The sequence below is a fragment of the Dryobates pubescens genome, chromosome 28, assembly GCF_014839835.1.
Source record: "Dryobates pubescens isolate bDryPub1 chromosome 28, bDryPub1.pri, whole genome shotgun sequence".
Taxonomy (NCBI): Eukaryota; Metazoa; Chordata; class Aves; order Piciformes; family Picidae; genus Dryobates; species Dryobates pubescens.
The window spans coordinates 8,898,525-8,916,578 of NC_071639.1; the positions used below are offsets into that span (position 1 = coordinate 8,898,525).

Genomic DNA, 18,054 nt, shown 5'->3' on the forward strand with positions numbered 1-18,054 from the left:
ATCCTATTAAGACTGGAACCATATGTATCCCAATTATTTGTTCTTTTTCAACTGTGGTAAGTTTTCTTCTTGTTTCTCCTTAAATCTTCTTTCCTAGGAAGAATTCAGAGAAGTCTAGTGTAACAGGAGGAGACATTATAGCACACCAGCCTGATGGAAGTGACATTTTCTTTCCATTGACATTGAATAGGAAAAGGAGACACTCTGTAGTTCTTTGTTTAAAAAAGAACAAAAAGGAAGAAGAAGAAAGAAAATAAAGGAAAGAAAATAGAGGAAATAAAAGAACTAAAAGGACAAGGAAAGTTAATATGTTTCCCATTCTTTTGATGTCACTTATACTAGGTTGTTACTCTGATGTCTTAAACTCAGAAAACAGCCATGACAGCCAGGGGTTCAGCTGAGTCCTTCCTTGCCTTGCAAAACTTTGGACTTTGGTTTCCTTTGCATATTTATAGCTCTTGTACAGAAGTAACTGATATTCCTGATAAGTCCTGGCAGTAAATAGGTTTGCATAGTAAGCTGATGCTTGAGTTTGTGAAGCAAAAAAAGAAGCAGAAAAAGGCAGGAAATTGCTTTTGTGATGTGTTAAAGTATTCTACACTGATCCAAAATCAAACCTTCCCCACAATGGGGATGTTTCTTTTGGTCAGCTATGCACTGTGGCATTCCCACGTGATAATGGGCTGTCATTTATCACAGGAACATAACCTGGCAGACACCCAGGCACTCCTGGCTCTGCTTCTGTCTGGGGTGCAATGTAGGTGCAACTGGGGCACAGGGGAGCTTCCATCCTCAGTGCCAATAATGTGAACCAAGAGAGAAAAAATGAGAGGCAACTGGCCTAGAGAATCTCTGTGGTGTTCCAAGTTTATGTTCTAGTTTGTTGTACATGAAAAACTAATTTCTTATAAACTATTTTTGTACTTTTACAATGTCTGCAGTAGAACTCAGCCCCCAAGAAACCCATTAGTTGACTTTAAATATCGGAATGGAATGGAATGGAATGGAATGGAGTAGAATAGAATAGAATAGAATTAACCAGGTTGGAAAAGACCTCTGAGATCATCGAGTCCAACCTATCATCCAACACCATCTAATCAACTAAACCATGGCACCAAGCACCCCATCCAGTCTCTTCCTAAACACCTCCAGTGATGGTGACTCCACCACCTCCCCAGGCAGCACATTCCAATGGCCAATCACTCTTTCTGTGAAGAACTTCTTCCTAACATCCAGCCTAAACCTCCCCTGGTGCAGCTTGAGACTGTCCCCTCTAAACATATCTTTGAATAACTTCATTTGTCTACAGATCCTCTTAGAGATAAAGAGATATTTTAAACATTCAGTATTAATATTGTAATTCATATGTAAATGTCCATAACCATGTAACTGTACATTCTAATTAACAGTGTAGAAATCAAATTAGTCTGTTAATCCGTGACTTACCATTAAATCTGATATTTTAACCACGATGATCTAGAATTAGATGAACTATAAATTAGATCAAAATACTGTCCTGAGCATTTGTTGCAAAAGGGGAAAATATATGGCTGCTTACATAGGCACCATAATGATACATTTCTTACAAAAGACCCTAAGCTGTGTATTCAAGGTTGGTTTAGTGGTGGTGTTCAGAAGATGGCAGGAGTAATTTAAAAGGAGTTCTCTATCAGTTTTGTCCACATTTTACATAATGGAACAGTCAAACTGAATCATTAGTGTGCTAATTTTGGCTCTCTTAATAATGCTTCTCTTTTTTTTTTGCATTGTGTAATCTTACACAATCTTACAATGATGGGGAATGTATATAATTGTTGGTTGCACTAGCAGATTGTCTGTATAAAAGGAGAGCTGGTTTCAAAAATAGCCACTGCTTTCTGTTCAGTTTGAGAAGCCTTATTTAGTCATCCAAAAATCAGAAGAAGCCAAAATGGGGAGGTCAGGACCTCAAACCAGCACCTTGCCTTTTAGCTAAGCTGCAAGCAAGTGAGCAGCCATATAACAAATGGCAAACACTTTAAAATACTGGGTAGGCTTTGAAATGAAGAGCTCAAATATTAGGAGACATTGCAGCCAGGACACTTTGCTTTCAGTCCTTGTAAGGATGCACTATGATTCAGGCTTCAATTATGGGAGTGTGTAGTACTTTTGCTGAAGGAATCTTGACTCCTTTCGGATGATGATTAGGATGGGCTCTCTAACCAGCAACATTTCAATTACTTCTCTCTATTGTTTACTGAGTGAACCTGTGCCTCACTCACTTCTTGCTGTCAAGGCCTTATTTCAGAGACAGAAATGCTGATTTTCTCATTGGCTTTTTCCAGTGTTCATTATTGTAATTTGCAAAAGTCACTAATGTAATTAGTAATTTTCCTGAAGAGGAAACAGGTTATCATCAGTCTGTTTTCACAATTTAGAACTGAAGCTCAACTGAATGTTAGGGTTATTAGCTCATTTTTGCTGTTCAGCTTGAAACTCTACAGCATAGGTATGAAGTTCTCAAAGGGAAAAAGAAGAGAGGAGGTGGAGAAGACGACAGCTGGATTCTTTCAGATAAAAATCCATACATCTCCTGAAGGAACATTCTAGCTGTTCAAGTGTTCAGTCCCAGAGCATGACTCATGCAAGCAATGTTCTCATCTTCAAAACCAAACCCAAATAATTTTTCTTTCCTAAAACAAAACAAAACTCAAACCAACAAAAAAATCCAAACAAATTTGGGAGTTCTTTCTATTGAAATAAGGAGTTCTGGTAGCCTGGGTGTGTTGAGAGAGTGCAATGGTACCTCTCTAATCCATGAAACGCTAACTAAGCCAGAAAATGTCTGAAGTCGATGGTGCTGCTGTTAGGCAATGTGTTATACAACTGAAATGGCAGTCTAATTTATTAAAATATAGATTGACTCATTTGTTTAATTATACACTTCACTAGAATCCATAAAATCTTAACCAAGAGCAGACCTAGAGTTTGATCTAAGCTGGATATTGGAGATGTATTATCATTTCAAAATGCCTGAAGTTTAAAAGCTGGCCTTTTTATTCCTGCATATTTGAAAGGCATAGCTCATCAACATGCTGGTGTATAGAACATATTGACAATAAGTATTTTTAATTCCCTTGTTTCCACACACATCATATTGGAAATACCTACTGTATAGGCCTTTTCCCCCTGATTTTTGTTTGCAAGGAGCCTTTTGTGTTGTTAATAATATTATCCATTTCCAATTGTTACTCAGTTTGATAGAATAGAATAGAAATAGAGTAGAATAGAATAGAATAGAATAGAATAGAATAGAATAGAAATAGAGTAGAGTAGAGTAGAGTAGAATAGAATAGAATAGAAAATAGAGTAGAGTAGAGTAGAGTAGAGTAGAATAGAGTAGAGTAGAATAGAATAGAATAGAATAGAATAGACCAGGTTGGAAGAGACCTTTGAGATCATCGTGTCCAACCCATCACCCAACACCATCTAATCAACTAAACCATGGCACCAAGCACCCCATCAATGAAGTCAAAAAAAGCAGAAATGCAAGATCTTCCAAAAAACAGTTCTTAATGTTGCATCTATGGGTCTGTTGGGTTTTTTTTTTTTTCCCTCTCATAGACAGCTAATGAAACAATGTCCTTCCATGACACCTTATTTAGTGTTCATATGTATGTTATTCTACAAGGTGTTCAACCTCTTCTACCATAGGAAAAATACACTATGGTACTTTTCACGAGATCAAGGATGTTAAACTCTGGTGTCTTGGCTATGTTCCATGTTGTTTAATTAATATTCTGCATAGTTCCCTTGAAAGTTTAAATTAAAAGATTGTTCTTTATTTAGACTTGTAGCAAATATAGTCTCTCACCTATGCTGCCCTCCTGAAAAGACTGCCTTTCTTACTGCAGTTTCATTTTAGGAAGCCTTTTTAATTTTGAAGCAAAAACAATTGTTAAACTGGTAGTATGTCAAAAGAAATCAACGTTGGCTATTCAGAGCAATGCTTATTTGTAGCAGGTTATAATATCTTTTATAGTAAATTCAACTTCATGTAGAAGATCAAGACTTAAATGAGACATGGGTGGTCCATATGGTACAGTACCATGGCAATGGTGTCACACAAAGATGAACCAAGATGGATTTGAAGATTCCTGTGACCTTACTGACCCCTGTGAGGACCAGAGCAATCAGAGTCCTTGAGCACAGATGTGCCCGGGGTTGTTAAGTGGCACTCTGCACTTGGAAGGAGATGGTGTGTTGAACACACTTTCCTTTCTATTGAACAGCACAGCTGGCCTGTGCAGATCAGAGCATCTGCTGCTCCCTCTGAAACGCTGCTGCTGCAGTCCCCTCACCACAAGCTCTGCATTCTGCTTGATTCCCACACCTGCCACTAACTGAGAATCACTCCAGTGCAATAAAGAAAATTCAGGATACAATACTCATTGGAGGTAAAATAGAAAGCCTGACACCACATCATGCTGCAGCCAGCTTCAGTCCTAGACTCTAGACAGACAGGATTACCCATAGGGTTAGTGGGGCAAGGAGAGAGTCCTGCTTCTACACACAATCTCCTGAACCTCTAATGACATTTGTCCAAAAGTTTCTCTATCATGATCCCTGATGATATCTTGTCATTTTTAATATCGGGGTTTTGAGACACTCAGGTGCATTACAAATCATTACTACCCCTAAGTTGTAGATTCTGACTGGAAGCTAGCAATGCTTAGGCTCAGAAGAGCCAAAAAAAATTTAGGCTATCCATTGGAGTGGTCATTTATTCAGTGTAAGTGTCACGGATCTTTATTTTGCTCACTGTCAGAATAGCAACAGAGGGAGAAATATATTCCTCCAGTGCAAACATTAAGGACCTTGTGCTATCAAGCCCTGATACTGCTACTGAGTCTCTTGAAAACTCCAGCCTCTTGGCAGCAGTAATTATGGAGAAGAGTCTGGTCCAGCTCATCAGAGGCTGTGTGGAGGCCACTTGCAGAAGGTGGTACACAGGGAAGCTCAGGTGTGCAGCAGTGTGGTGGCTGATCAGGGACCTCTCATGCAGGTCACAGAGCCTGTATGACTGACACAAGAAATAATTTGCCAGAGCAGGACTCTGCCACCAGAATTTGACTCTGCCAGAGTCCCTGGTGAGTCTGAAGCCAGCTGCACGATTTAGAGATGCTGTCACAAGGTATAACATTCAAAAAGGACTTGTTCCAGCACTCTGACACAGCTCACTCCTCTCCCGTCTGTTTAGGAGACAATATAATGATCTGGGTCCTATGTTACCATCATGTATAGGAAATGAGCTGTGATGGTAAGAGCTTTCTGTTGTATACTCAATATCTGACCCTATTTAGAGGTTTGAATATTTTTCCTTTCATTTTTAATTCTTCACAGTTGATGTAGAGGTGAATGGGAAAGTGTTCTGGGCTGTCTTTTTCAGACCAGACCAGGAAAGGACAGTCAGGTGGCACAACTATTAGTTTATAGCACTGCAAGACCAACTCAGTTCAAAAAGTCTTTAAAGTTTACACTAACAGAAATGTCCCTAAATAAACACTGAAAATAGATTATCACTTTGTAGAACTTTTATGGACTAAGTTTACTCTTCTGCCTTCCACTACAAGTGCCCCAACTTCTAAAGTGCCTGAAAGTATATGACCATGAAAAGAAAAATGGATGTATTAATTACCAATGAGACAAGTCATCTTCAACTGGAATAAAAACCACCAGGTTTTGAGGCTGTAAATCCCTGCATGAAACTCCTGTGTTCTGATAAAGGCAGCACTTTAGGCTAATGTCTTCTGAAGATTCAAAGAAAGAAGAGATGTCTACAATTATTGAAAGTTTCATAAAACTAGTTCACATTCTCCTTGGAATGATGTTAGTTGTAATGATTGTGCAAGTTGTTTTAATGCTAACTGCCATCACTATGTTGCATTATGCATTCAGTACCCGCAGCAGAATATTGTGTATCAGTCTGAATAACTGAAAGCTGGAAGAGACATTTAGGCAGTCCACAAATGCATTATGAGAGTACTTAATCTGAAGCAAACACAACTGTATATGCTTTTGTTATGTACTGTTTGGGATTTAGCTATGATAGAGTATCTTACAGAGCATTCTAAAATATTAGACAAAGTTGAATATGTTGCCTAAGTTCATCCTAATTTGAAGCAGCTATGTCCTGGGGTTTCATTAAGAGAACTTTCCCTACTGAATACACTCTCATGCAGTGGTACACCGTGCTACCATGCTACTGCTTCTTTTAGGCAGATAGCTGCTTTCTGAATGGCAATTTATTTTTTCCCTCTGAGTTTGCTTAATGATGTTATTCATAGAGTGATAATTTGTCACAGTGTGAGGCTGCCTGCACCAAAGGAACTCAGCAGGGGCTGGGGGCTGCTGTCTCTCTCAGGTCACTCCGCTGTGAGGCAACAGCTTGTATGCTAATGATCCACTTCTCCCCCAAACAAACAGCACCCCTCAGTCGTTTGGGGTCTTCTGGGGGGTGGTTGATGTTTGAGTTTTTTGTTTGGTTTCTTTCATTTGGGGGGTTTATTTTGTTTTGTTGTTGTGGGTTGGTTTTTTTTCCCAGTAGCATCTAATAAATTTCAAAAGAAATAGGAAATAAACTCCTACACAACGTACAGATGGATGCTTCCACTCAGATATGGATTGTATGAGTGCAGAGAGTGCTTTTTGTTCATTCTAGATGCATAAGGTAGTTTTTTGACACTTTAATCTTAATCTGTCAGCAGCTAACTGAAATATTAAGGAAGAGGAGAGTTTTGTGACCCAGGTGCCAGACTAAGAGTTAAAAGCAATCATTATGTCCATTGTGCAACTAAAGAGGTCTGTAGTTTGTTCACAAAAATAATGAATTAAATAAATAAACAACCTTTCAATATCTTTTGACATTTCTTTTCAATGTCTGCCTTATATAGCTAGAGGCAGTGACTGCATGTATGTGACTACTACTTGATGCTGATGTGAGTATTACTTGAAGCATTATGTCCAAACACGTCTTTGACACATCTGTATTTTCACTTTATTTCTCAAATTTCTCTGATTGTTAACTCTTGGAGCTTTTGGGGGTTTATTTGTTGTGGTTTTTTTTTTTTAGTTTTGTTTGGGTTCTTTTTTTTTGGTGGCTATTCAAAATAGATGGGAGTTATCCATTTGTTATCACTGTGTTTTATTATACACAGGTATCAGAAGGTTATTAAAGGATTAGAGTAACATTTCCCCCACTCAGTGGCTAATTTTATGAAGTGGTCATTGTGATATATTCACTGAATATTTCCTAATGACTTTGGAGAGCTCACAAACATAATATTTTATTAGGAGGAGCTGCAGTAAGGTGTGAAATGCAAAACTGAAGAGTCTAGCTGGGAAAAACAAAACCATCTCTCAATGTATTCTGCCTTGCACAGCCCTTTGGAATTAAGCATCTGTGTAACCTTCCTTTCTCTTCTCTGTCTTCTTTAATTAGTACCCCTGTGTACCTGCTGAAATCTTCAGCGTCAAAACGTTGTGGAAGTGCACAGAAGTACTCAACTGCCTTACCAGCATGTGATATCATTTTTTATTCTCTTTCTCTTTAATTTACACTTAGTGTCATTGTGTCTTTGGACTTCCTGAAGGCCAGCAAGATGCTTAATTCCAGTGGAATTGGCCTAGACACTCAGAGAGAGAGAGAAGCAGAGGGAGTGGGTTGTGGACAGTTTATTGAAAACATGGAATCAGGCATAATCCTGGGCCTATGACTTTGTTTGCAGCAGTGTTGCTCTCTTAAGATAAATGGGAGATGCATAGGTTCAATGGCTTTGAAAATGAGGTTATATAAACTCTGCAGGGATCCTTGCTTGCCTTCATGTCCTCATCCCCAGAGCCATGCAGAAGCCACTTGTGTCAAAGAGATTATAGTTTCCTATCTCCTGATGCTTTGTGTCTTCCATCCTTTCTTACATGGAAATCTGGAGTTCACCCGCTGGCTTGGACTGGGTTCATCACACACACAGCACAGTGCTGATTACACAGCTAAATACACACAGGAACATATCCTTCTGTTTGGGGAGAGGAGGAGTGGAGGGAGTGTGAACTCTTGCCTGTGCTGCTCAGCACTGAAGTTGTCAATAGCTTTATCCAATGCAGTGCAATGTTTTGTAGAGCTCAGAAAAGATAATTATAGGTTTTCTTCCCCTTTCTATGTGGAAAAGGTGGCAAATTCATATTTTTCTGATGCTGAGTTCTTTGTGAGGATATTTTAATTTTCCTTTATTGGTTTATTTGAGGGCATCTCTGGAAGAACTGATAACTTAGACTCATTTTAACTTGACACAAAATCCATTGTTAATTTCTCTTTACCACAACACTTACCCCAAAGAATGGAAGTTTCATCATGAATCTTCAAGCTCATTACAGCTCATGGAAACATGGATGGATGGATGCTTTTGTTACTTCTGGAAAATTAAATTCTTGGGGCAATTGTTTCAATGTGGTTGTGTACAATCAAATTTAACAATGACTGTCCAATAAAGAAGCCTTAAAGAAAATGTGTTAAGAAATAAAAACTAGACTTATTTTAATTCTGGAAGCACTATAGAGCAAGTTAGGTAATATGGAGTGAGCTGAGTCTATCTTTTTCTTCCCTAGTAGAATTATTTGCTTAAGTTCCACTCAATTACATCTATGTAATTCCATTGCAGGCTAATCTAAAGACAGTGGGGCGGCCCAGAATTATCGTGGGGTTTAATTTTGCCTTCAGAATCTTTATTACTGTTGATGATGTGTGAAAAGGAAAGAATACAGCTTGGCTTTAAGAAGCCAGAATGAGTTTGTTTGGTTGATGCTTCGGAACAGTAACAAACAAAGCCTCTGTGAACTGGTCAGGGATGAAAACAGGGAAAGAAAATGATGGAATTCAAATGATTCCATTTTAGAGTGTAACCCCATTTTCACTTGTAGGTGCTGCAGAGTTTGTGTTGCAAAGTGGTTATAAAATACTTACTTGCATGCCTTAAGCTAAAAAGTATGGTTACAAAGAGCCAGATCACATTATATAAAGCAGCATGACCAAGTCTTGCATTGTTCTTCACTGAACTCAGTGGCAAGATCTTGACTAAGAATTAGATCCACGATGATTTGTGACAGGCTTTTTTCCTAAGAACAAAAAAAAAGGCCTTTATTTTCCTAGGAAAATTAGCAATCCTTAACTTAAAGCTGCAGTTCTACTCTGCTGAGTTTGGACCAGCATATTTTATGTCCATTTAAATGACTCCCTAAGTTACTGAGAGGACACTGGTGTTGATGTTGATATTAACATGATTTTATTAGACTATCATTGATCCAAACAAACCAAAACTTGGTCAAGTGTCCTGAAAACAAAAAGCCCAACTGCTTTCATTGTCACCAGTCTTCTTCTTCCTCTCCCTTTTTCTTTGTAATCTTATCTTCCTCTCTGAAAGATGCATCATTTAGAATGACAGCCTATAAATATCTATTGGGCCAAGGTGGGAGCACTGTTTTAATGCAGATTTACATTCTACATCCTACACTTTGAGCTACAGGTAATTGGAAGGATGTTTGTAGCTGCTTAGGTAAATAGATGGCAAAAGCTTCATGTGTGATTTTTTTTCTTCTTCTTTTCATGCTTTCCATGATTTTTGTATTTTAATCTGAAAAATCCATACATTTATGCCCATTGTAAATTGGTATTTGGAATACTGATCACATGTGATATGCAAAAGTGTTATGGACAAAGAAATGTATCAGGCTCAACCAGAGGCCTTATAACTGTGGCTGGTCAGTAAACAAAAGTAAATCCTCCTGTCTGCCTTCCTCTAATCATGAATAAGCAAGTGAGTAAAGAAATAGGATGTTGTTCTCCTTAGTTCTCCTAGGTAATTATGGTTATGTAGTGAGGTTTAGTTCTCAGGGATGGATTTATGAAGCCTGCTCAGATTACCTTCTCGCTTTCCACGAGTAAGTCTCTTTCTATTTATTGTTGTCTTCTATCTTATGATGATTGTATATATATATATATTCTGTATATGATTATATAGAGGAGATTTGGAATTAATTTCACCTAATTTTCAACATCTACAGTATTTCATTTACATGGCCTTGATAGCTGAAGAAAAGAAAGAATTTTAGAGTATGATTCATTTGAGCCCTTTCAAATGTCTCCTATATGAACAGAAGAAACAAGTGCCTCGACTAGCTACAAAGAAAGCCTACAGGGACTAGATCAGATGTGAACCTCTTGTTGTGTTTACATTTACTCAAATTAGGAATCACAGTTTAGTGATTGGAATTAATTAATGGCATCCACTTCTGTACAGAGTTGATATACAAGTGATTTTTATCAAGCAAACTTTAATATGTTGTTTGTTTGGTTTTTTTTCTCTCTGATTTGGCTGGAAGGGGCTTCTGAAGATCATCCAGTCCAAAGCCCCTGCCATGGGCAAGGGACCTTTTTTACTAGATTAGATTGCTTAAATTCCCATCTGTCCTGACCTTGAACACTTCCAGAGATGCAGCATCTACAGCTTCTCTGGCCAGCCTGTTCTATTGTCTCACACACTTATTGTAAAGAAATGTCTTCCTTACATCCAATACTTCCTTACCCTCCTCCAATTTAAAACCATTGTGCCTTGCTCTGTCACTGCAAACCTTGGTTGCAGTTCTTTCTCTGTCTTTTTTATAAGTCCCTTTTAAACACTGAAAAGGCACAGTAAGGTCTCCCTGGAATCTTTTCTTCTCCAGACCAAATAACCCCAATACTCTCAGTCTTTCTTCATAGGAGATGTTTTCCAGCCTTCTGACCATTTTTGTAGTTCTCCTCAGGACCCACTTTGATAGGTCCATGTCTGTACTGCCCTGAGGACCCCAGAGCTGAACACAGTACTCCAGATAGGATTTCACCAGAGTGAGGCAGAGGGGCAGAATCACCTCTTTGACCTGCTGGCCGTGCTTCTTTCTATGTATCCCTGAATAGGAGTGGCTTCTTGTACAATGCTGAATGTTGTTATTTCTGTCTTTTCCAACACATCCACTCTGCCTTCAAAGACAGCACATTAGTATGGAGAGAGTGGGAAAGAGTAACAGGATAAAGCAGGGCAGTTGTAGGAATAGTTTAAAATCCAAAGTGGGATTTATAATGGCATTTTGCAACCAAAATCTAATACAACAAACATGAAATAATTTCCAGCATATCTTACTAAAACAAACATCCCTTTAGAAAAAGGCTTCAACAGTTTCTTTGCTTAGACCCTGCTTGCCCTTAAAACAATGTGCTGACATAGCTGGGCTGCAAAGGGGTGAGATATTTTCATCATTCTGACTGACATAAGTATGATAGCAACTCCCTGGATGTAGAAATGCTTCTAAAACAACAGCAACAACAACAACAACAAAGCCATTTTGCAAGTACAGCTCATTCTGTTTCCAAAACAAAACTCCTTTGCTGTTGCTCTATCTCCACAGTTAAGATTTACCAATGAAACCATGGTGTAAAGTTTCTTCAGCAAATTCCTGTAAATTTAGACAAGGCCTTCTGGAAGAATCAGACCTTATATTCTTGCTTTCTGATACCATTATGAATCACCTCCAATGAATAACCTTTTTCTTAAGTGACCACATAAAATTTCCCCGTGTTGTCTTTGAAACAAGTCCATTTGACCTTTTGTTGAGGATCTTTTCTACTGCACAGCCATGTTATAGTGGTCCCTTGAGTGGTCACTGATCAGATGTGTGTTTTCATTCCATAAAGATTGAATGTGTGCCCAAATGTTATGGCTTCCCCTCTTCATTTTTGCCAAACACCATAAAACTCCTTAATAATTTCTGGCACATTGTATTTTGTCACTATGTATGACCTGAATGCATCTAGACATGTACTCTGCAGGGCCTTTATCTCTTCCTTTTCAATGGGTGGAAGAAAGTCAATCACTCATCCAGAAACTGCCATGTTTCATTCTTGAGGGTATTTAGGTTCAGAATATAGTAGGATTTGCATATTCAAGACATTCATTTTATGCCATCCAGGAAATATTTGGTTCTGTAACCTACTCTAAAGATGACAGAAAGTCTTCATAGTGTGGAGGGAGGAAGGTGCATGCTGCTCTGTGCACTGCAGAAGAGGTGGGCCAGCATCCCTCACAGCAGCACATTTTTCACACTGTTTTGAGTAAATCAGCTTTGGCTACTCAGAGCACAGTGGGGTTGTTAAACATTTTGGTCTTGTCATCTTAGGGGAAGTAAACTGGTGTTTGCAGGGACAGGGCTTTAAATGATGTAAGTTAAAGCTCTCTGTAAATTCTCTGGGTTTAGTAGCTTTAAGTTTGGGCTTTTTGTGGTTTGAGGGTTTTGTTGTTGCTTTTGTTTTGGCTGTTTTGGTTTTGTTTGTTTGCTTTGGTTGTGGTTTCTTTCTTTCTTTTTTTTTTTTCACAATGACAAAAGAAAACCCCAAACCAACTAATTATTACTCCACTCCAGGAGCATTCATATGAGGAGTTATACCTATATGACCTGTATGTTGTAAGTAAAGGCTGTGTTCAGAAAGTTTTGCTCTTCGAAAATAGCATATTATAGCTCACCAAGCCTCTCCTGCTCCTCCAAGTGTGCTGAAGCTGTGCTGCTGTTCTTGGGGGCATCCTGATTTGTATCCTGCATTAGCATAGTGCCTCTTGGAGATGTGGTTACAGCAGGATTTCCTGTCTATGAATTTGCCTTTGCTCTGTCAGTTCAATAAATACCTTTGCTGCTAAAACCACCTCCCTATTTTTACCTTATTTACAGGCTGTCTAACAAAACAGTGAGCCAGCTTCCAGCTGCTTGGGCTTTCTCTTCCACCAGCTCATGCTGTCTCCTCAATTACTCCAGCATGACCATTTTACTGCTCTCTACATTAGATCTATGAAAATGATCCAGGCTAAAGTCGCAGCAAGGCATGTGGTTCTGTGGCACAGAAACAGGATACTGTTCCAGCTGATGTGAGATTTCCCTAGGATTCATGCATTTCAGTATGAAGTTACTAAGCTTTTGGTGGACCTCAGCATGACATGGAGCAGAAACTGTGTGTGATGAGAGTGTAGCTTAGTAAAAAACAAATGAGATCTAATTCAGTTGTGTCTAATAGGTGGAGGGTTTTTATAAGAGCTGTGCATAAAAATCTCATCTTCTGCAAAGCCTTTAATGGCATTTGCTCTTATTACTAAACATTGTAAAATTCCTTCAGGGGACATCTAATACATAACCAACATAACATCCCATACATTATCCTGGAGATTCCTCATAACTTGCTGCCCCTGCTCTTTTTACCTCATGTTTTCTCCCTGAATTAACTCTTTCATATGAAGAAGCACAGCATGAGAAACCAACGTGTCGCATTCTTACCACGGTAGGTTGCTGATAACTGTCAAGTGCTGTGTCATTTAGATGAAATACTATAATCCACTCTTACTGTTGCAATCCAAAGTCCAAAGAGAGAGACAAGTTCCTGCTCATATTGAAGGTTTGCTTTAAGCAATGAAAGTGGCAGGAATTAGAGGTGTGCCCTGCCACTTATACTGATTCAAATGGAAGGTTTAATTACCTCTAATTTTGTTATACTGTAGAACAGCAATGAAAAGAAGTATCTGCTGTGTTGCTGTTGGCTAGAAGAGCTGAGGAACTGACCAAAACAAGATAAGTTATTGCAAACAAGATTCTGTCTGGCACCTGAGGCTCTTTAATTAGCCAGGAAACTGAACTCTAATGAGACTAAATCACTAGAGGGGAGAGCTTTCTGAGTTTTCTTGCTTCTTGCTGAGCAAGAATATGGTGACTTGAAGATAGTATGAGGTAAAAGTTCAGATAAAAACTTGGAATTTTTCCAGACCAAGAGGAAGTAGGTTTTGTTTGTTTGTTTTTCTTTTCTGTTGCCTCTGTGGTGCTAAAACCTTTAGGCCAGAAGGAAAAGAGACAGCAGCCAAGTTCTTCCTGGTGCAGGAGTGAAAACTACGCAGCACTCACTGCTCCATGTTTGCTGCTACTCTGATGAGTGGTGTGTTCCTCACAAGCTCCCAGGGCAGAGTGAAACAGGTTATTTCAACAGCTTATGCTGCTAGTCTGAGCTAAGGTAATTTTATCAGCAGTGGATTAGGAAGCAGTTGTTATGATTTGTGGTGTTGGCTGCGTGCTGGGAGCAGAACCTTTGGTCAAAGTTGAAAAATCAGGAAAAAGAAACAGTGTGGTTGGGTGGCTCTGTGGAGTATGCTTCGTGGTTGAGTTGTGGCCTAATTCTTTTTGCTTTGCTTAGCAAACATGATATATTCAAAATATGTGCAAGAAGAAGCAGTCTCACGTGCAGCCAGTCGTTTTGGGAAGTCATCAGCAAGCTGGGCTACAGTCAGTGGAAGAGGGAGAGCAATCATGAAGCAGGTCCTCTGAGTTAGATTTCTAATCTGAGTCACCACCGTAGGCAACCACTCAACTAGAAATCCCAGTGAATCAGATACTCATTTGTACTGCTCTCTTTGAGAGAAGATTATAGAAGAAGTGAGGCTGAAATATTTTAGGAGCACAGAACAGACACTGATTAAGCTGGATGTAGAACTGAATTTGTTCTGACTACTGCAATTGCTGCTCTTCTACTTGATGGCAATCAAATGTCCACACTGACATTAAGATGTCCACTATGAGATTACTTAAAATTGGCTCAATTCTTTTCTGGAAAGAAATGAATGTATCACTGAAAGTTTTGCACACATAGAAATAAAATAGCTGGTTAGATCAGTGTCAATTCCCCTTCTTTTATCCCTTTTGATACTTGTTGAAAGGCACGCTTGCCTCTTGGTTTGGTTTTACTTCATATTTGGACAGCAATTCAAGCTATCCAAAATAAGAGCAGAAGAGATTGTAAAATGCTGTGTGTATGAAACACAGAGTAGGGACACCAAAATGAGCCCAATGGTGGGTTAAAAAAACCCACTGTGTGCATCCTAGCCATGTAGGTTAGGTAAAATAGTGCTGTTCAGATAATTTCTTCTCCAATACATACCTACAACTCAACTCTACAGAACATCTCTATGCCTGAGGCAGCATGACTTCAAAATCCCTCTTTGTATAACTTTCATCTTTAAAACAAGATTTCAGTGCCTATGGCCAAGAAGCTTCCCTCTTGGAAGTTCAGAAACAGTTGCTTTCTTCTGCAAGTTCAAGGACTTCAGCCTTAGCTGGCTCACTCCATTGGCAGTACAAGAGCAAAAACATCACCATTCCCTCAGTGTTAAACCAAAAAGGAAGTCCTATGTGGAAAAAGCTAAAAGAGTGCTCTGGATTTGTTCTTCTGAGCTTGGTATACTTGAGCAAATTTTCTTCATGCTTTGAAAATGATCTGACCTGAAGCTATTATATACGATTGGGCTTCCTATTCCGTTTCAGAACTTTAGTCAGATAATAAAGGTGACCTTACTGTTGGGTAAAGACCAGACCAGTTTCATTGGTGGATTATTCAATTAGCTCTTTACAGCAAGTAATGCATCCATAATATGGTTGCTCTGATAGATCAAAACCCCCATAAAAGGCTAATTTTTTTCCTTAAATATTTACTTTATAAATACATTAGTGCCAGTGTTCAGACATGGAAGCTTGCTCCAGGTTTCTCTGCCTGAAATGCAAATGCAAACAACATTTAGTTATTCTAATATTGATCTAACAGTTAATTAGCTGGTGTTTTACATAAGGAATTAACATTGGGAAGTTTTTCTGTGAAACAAGCCACCCTTCTTTACCTTATGTCAGTAATTAACAAGCAAGGTTTTCCATTTTGGACTGCGTGCAATGTGCTAGCTGTTCACTGCTTGAGATTTGCACTCAGTTTAGACTGAAACCATGAATAAAATTAACTTAATTGATTTTGATTGTAGTAAGTGTTTATCTGTAGGACAAGACTATCAGAGACTCAGGCATAATTTGCAACACTTCCCAAGGCAGCATGAGTAAAACTGCAGAGGTGTTGATAGACACATTTTATGCCTTTTGGCAGGCTTTTGTGAGGAAACTTGCAGTGCTGGGCCCACCTCATGTTATTCTCACATCTAGCTAATGGGTTTCCCACCACTGCAACAGGAGATCCAGGAACTCCTTAAAAATTGCCAAATTCACTCAAAAAATCCAACATGGAATGGAATGGAATGGAATGGAATGGAATGGAATGGAATGGAATGGAATGGAATGGAATGGAATGGAATAGAATAGAATAGAATAGAATAGAATAGAATTGAATTGAATTGAATTGAATTGAATTGAATTGACCAGATTGGAAAAGACCTTTGAGATCATCGAGTCCAACCTATCACCCAACACCATCTAATCAACTAAACCATGGCACCAAGCACCCCATCCAGCTTCTTCCTAAACACCTCCAGTGATGGTGACTCCACCACCTCCCTGGACAGCCCATTCCAATGGCAGATCACTCTTTCTATGAAGAACTTCTTCCTAACATCCAGGAGAGCTGTCAAGAATTGGTGTCTTTTGGCAGATTCTTTGTTCTCACAGTTTTGTATTTGAGCCTAAAGAAATTGGTAAACAATTTCTCAGTTTAAAAGAATTCTGGAAACTTGAGGGCACATAAGCTGAAAATAGTTCAGCTTGAGAGCCACCTAGAGAAGTTTGCCTTTTAGCAGTGTATGAGCACTGCACATATTGATTCCAAACAACATGGGCATTGGAGACACACGAGGGCCCGAGTTTAAAATGCATATGGCTGATCAGAATGAGCATTTCCTTTTTGGTGGCACAATGAAAAATTATTGGACCACATCCAGGCCCTTAAAAGAGTTAATGGCTGCCTTCCTCCAACAGATGGTCACTGTGTGTGTTTTATGGGACGGTTTGGATCTGGGCAGCTTACTGCATCACTGACTTATTGCAAGTAGTCGTGCTGCAGTTGGAGGAGCCACTTCCATAGGCAGCTGACATGATGGAGTAATGTATACAAATAATTATCAGTAGGCAGTCGAACCACTGTAATGAGAGGATTAATTTCTAGTGACTTGAAGAAAGTGTTAGAGTCAAAGAGGGTAGGTTATTACCGTTTGCTCATTCACTGATGGCCTAATTTATTTTGTATTATAATAAATTTGGTAATTGCTGACAGAAAAAATTCAGACACACATGTCTCCTTCCATTTAACGTAATGGTACCACAGTGTTAGATTGCTGCATGAATGAAAAACTGGTGTGTTTCAATGGCTCAGCAGCTTGCAGTGACCTTCAGGAGAAATGAAATGCTCTGTTGGCTAGGGAAACAACTGAGCCGAAACCAGCGAGGCACAGTAAACTCAGAGACAGTCTTTCCAAATTAAAAGCTGTTAGCAGCAGCTCGAAACAAGGCCAAAAAGTGAGAATATAACATCTTGCTGCAAGGTGATTTGGTGTGTGCATTGAAACATGGGGGGGGGCTAGGGGGGGATGGAGGAAGCAAAGTTCAGATCTAAAGGAATTCCTATTACCTTGAAGAATTTGGAGATTAGACTGAACATTAGCATCCAAAGGTAGCTGATGTATGAACACATTGTAGAAGCCATAACCTGTTGAAAAGTGCTGAGATAAATTTAGGCTACTGACCTTTTAACGCATTAGGGCATGAAATAAATCATTGGCTGCAAGTAGTAAATTTGCTACAATCCAAATGCTTTCCAAGTACTTCTAGTTACAGAATTCTGCAGTCAAGAGCACTACATGTCTGGAATAACCTTTTAATATTTCCATTATGCCTGAGTAGCATGGAGCCAATCCTGCATTGTTACACAGCCGAAATTCCTATTAATGTCAATGACTATTTCAGAGGGTAAAAAAGAAAAGGTCAGGTTTTAAATCAGCCACTAATGCCCTCACAAATTCCTGGTTATTTACAAACTGATCAAGAGCCTGGGTTGATCCCTAACAAATTTCTACAAATTGGAGCTTCAGTGCTTAGAGATATATTATTCAGTGTTAAAATGCACTCCCATGGGGTTTCCTTTCATAACTGCGTGGGTGTTGCTCCCCATAGCAGCCCATGTCATGGGAATTAACT

The 18,054-nt window shown here is 39.0% G+C and overlaps 1 protein-coding gene across 3 annotated transcripts in view; it reads left to right on the forward strand.

The window, feature by feature from the left end:
* HS3ST5 (heparan sulfate-glucosamine 3-sulfotransferase 5) overlaps positions 1-18,054 on the forward strand; it is a 189,385-nt gene that overhangs the window by 20,815 nt on the left and 150,516 nt on the right. The window lies entirely within an intron of this gene.